This window comes from Cannabis sativa, chromosome X (genome assembly GCF_029168945.1).
Source record: "Cannabis sativa cultivar Pink pepper isolate KNU-18-1 chromosome X, ASM2916894v1, whole genome shotgun sequence".
NCBI classification, from domain to species: domain Eukaryota; kingdom Viridiplantae; phylum Streptophyta; class Magnoliopsida; order Rosales; family Cannabaceae; genus Cannabis; species Cannabis sativa.
In genome coordinates, this window is record NC_083610.1 from 45243196 (window position 1) to 45246264 (window position 3069).

The 3069-nt window shown below is 38.2% G+C and overlaps 1 non-coding gene across 1 annotated transcript; it reads left to right on the plus strand.

The window, feature by feature from the left end:
* The first annotated feature begins 955 nt into the window (after positions 1-955).
* Positions 956-1062, plus strand: LOC115703271 (small nucleolar RNA R71). Its single transcript, XR_004009048.1, has one exon. It is a non-coding gene; the product is annotated as a small nucleolar RNA R71 (small nucleolar RNA).
* Positions 1063-3069: the final 2007 nt, after the last annotated feature.

Below are 3069 nucleotides of genomic sequence, written 5' to 3' on the forward strand. Positions count from 1 at the left end.
AAGCTTCAGCAAAGGGAATGTTAATGTGAAGTCTTTTGAAGACTTCTAGGAATTTGGTGAACTGCTTGTCTAGGCTTGACTTTCTAAGCCTTTGAGGGTAAGGTATTTTCACATGGTGATTACTATTGATTGGTGGAGACTGCTGTGGTTGTGTTGGGCTGTCAGTAGCCTTCGTTGAAGTGGGTGTTGGGGTTGACATTGGTTGAGCTTCATTCTCCTTTTCTCCATTTGCTAGTTGTGGCATTTCAGGACCATCATAATTTTTACCGCTTCTTAGGGTAATTGCTTTGCAGTTTTCTTTGGGGTTTACTTCAGTTGTGCTAGGCAGATTCCCTTGAGGACGAGTTGCTACTTGAGGTTCTAGTTGGCCCATCTGTGTCTGCAGGTCTTTGATTGAGGATCTAGTTTCAGTCATGAATTGAAGCAATAAATCTGTTTGCAAACTAGAATTTCCACCAGAGGTTTGTTACTGATTAAACTGTTGATTCTGATTCTGGTTCTGATTTCGTTGCTGATAGAACCCACTGTTTCTTCGGTTATTACCCTGGTTGAACCCATAATTTTTGTTGTTGTTCTGTGAATAGTTTCCAATGGCTTTAGCTTCATCCATTGGCAAATCGTCCACATCTGCTTGACACTCTGAAAAGTGATGACTTCCTCCACATAACTCACACACAACTTGGGCTTATTTAGCTTGCCCTGCAATTAGCTTTGTCAATGCCTCAACCTGAGCTGTCAACTTTGTGATGGCATCAACCTCTAACACACCAGATACCCTCTTTGATTGACTCCTTTCAGTTGCCACTGTTGATTATTTAGAGCCATCTCCTCCAATAGATCATAAGCCTCATTAGCACTTTTTCTCATAAAGGCTCCACCAGCTGCTGCATCTATTAGAGTTCTAGTGTTTCCTACCAACCCATTGTAGAAGTTGTGGACCAGCATCCACTTCTCTATAACATGATGAGGGCACTTTCTGATCAGATCTTTAAACCTCTCCCAAGCCTCATGGAGAGATTCATTATCTTGTTGGCAGAAGTTATTAATTTCTCCTCTCAGCTTTGCAGACTTGGCTGGAGGAAAGAACTTTGACAAGAATTTCGTTGCCAGATCATTCAAGGTGGCAATGGAGTTGGGTGGCAAGGAGTTTAGCCAACTCTTGGCTCATTCTCTGAGAGAGAATGGGAACAATCTCAGTCGAATGGCATCATCACTAACTCCATTAACTTTAAAAGTTTCACAAAGTTCCATGAAGTTAGAGAGATGCAGGTTAGGATCTTCAGAAGGGAGGCCACCAAACTGAACTGAAGACTGCACCATTTGAAGTATGGCAGGTTTGATCTCAAAGTTATTTGCATCCACTGCCGGTGGCCTGATACATGACTGCACTCCCTTCAGAGTAGGGAGAATGTAATCTCTCAAGCTGCGGCCATTAGCTTGATCTTCCACGGCGCCACCATTATTACCGTTATTACCTCCATTGTTCGCAGCATTAGCATTCACATTAGCAGCCATGATTTTCTGAAGTTTCAGCAGTTGCTGAAACTCCTTCTTGCCTCTTGTTCTTTCGGCTTCTCGTACAAGTTTTATCGATTTCAGGATCAACTGGTAATATGACAGCTTGTCCTTGACGGCGCATACACTTAGGATTCCTAAAATGGATCACGAAAATATTGCAAGAAAAAGGTTAGAAAAATCAGCAAGAAAAAATATACCAAAGTAGAAGTTAGTATAATTTGTGTAATATTAATCTTTAAACAATTCCCCGGCAACGGCGCCAAAAACTTGTTACGAATTTTATGTTTATTACGCAAGTGTACGCAATCAAGTAGTATCTCACGCAAGTGAGGTCGAACCACAGGGAATTGGATTAAGTACTACTAAACTATACTTATGATTCTATTTAGTAAAATAATAATTTTGCAATTTGAAAGTAAATAACTCAGAAAATTAAAGAGAAAATAAATGAAGATTAATCAAGATGAGAGATTAGGGAGGTGAATCCTGTTGTTAAGCTACCAATGTTAATACCTAATTGCTATCCTTATCTCAATGTGAATCACAGATTATAAATTAACTTAACTCTTTTCAGATCTTTTAGGTTCTAAATAATGTATTCTCTAATTAACTTCTTAATTAAATCAACACAAAATCAGCATTAAGCAATAATCTATTAGTCACTGAGGCTATGTAAATACTTTCGTTTTACATCAAAACCTAGACTATCTAAATTTTAGCATTCTCAATTCTCACTTTTCAGATTTCGAATTGAGATCATTAAACATGTAAAAGGTGATCAAGCTTGCACATGGAATTAAACACAAATAAAGATAGTATTCACACATAAGATAAAGGAATAGCAATTTTTATTAACTAGGCATAAACTTAAATAACAATCATCATCCTCCCTTATTGGGAAATTTAGTTCATAATAACTCTAAAAACATCCATGATTAATTCAGAAATAAAAACAAACATAAAGAAGAATTCAAAGGGTAAAAGAAAGAAACTAGAAGGTGATATCGCTCCGGGTCTTCAAGATAGCTTCCTTTCCACTTGCATCCACTTCAGTGTCGTATTCCTTATATAGGGATGAGTAGTGTGCCTCCAATTGAGAGAAAAATCAAAATTAGGTCAAAACCACGACGTCCGTACCAAGTCGCGACTAGCCCTTAAGCTGGTCGCGACTATAGGCAAACCTCGAAAATCAGAGGTTCTACCAAATCTCGAAGTCGCAACCAGAGTCGCGACCTGGAAAAAGGGTCGCGACCTGGCTCTCATGAAGTCGTGACTATTGTAGCTTCTGGAGCCGAATTTTCCAATTTTTTTCCAATTTATCCCAGTTTTTCGCCATTTGACTGAATTTGAACTTTAACACTCCGGGATCCTGAAATAATGAAAATCAAGCGTAAAACTGCTCCAAAAGACACCAATAGACGAGATAATGCTAACTTTAAAGACATGAAACATAGGCTAATTATAACCTAACAATTACTTTAATTCTCTTAAATCATAATCGTTTTCGATTTACCAAATAGAACTATAAGTATAGTTTAGTGGTATTTAATC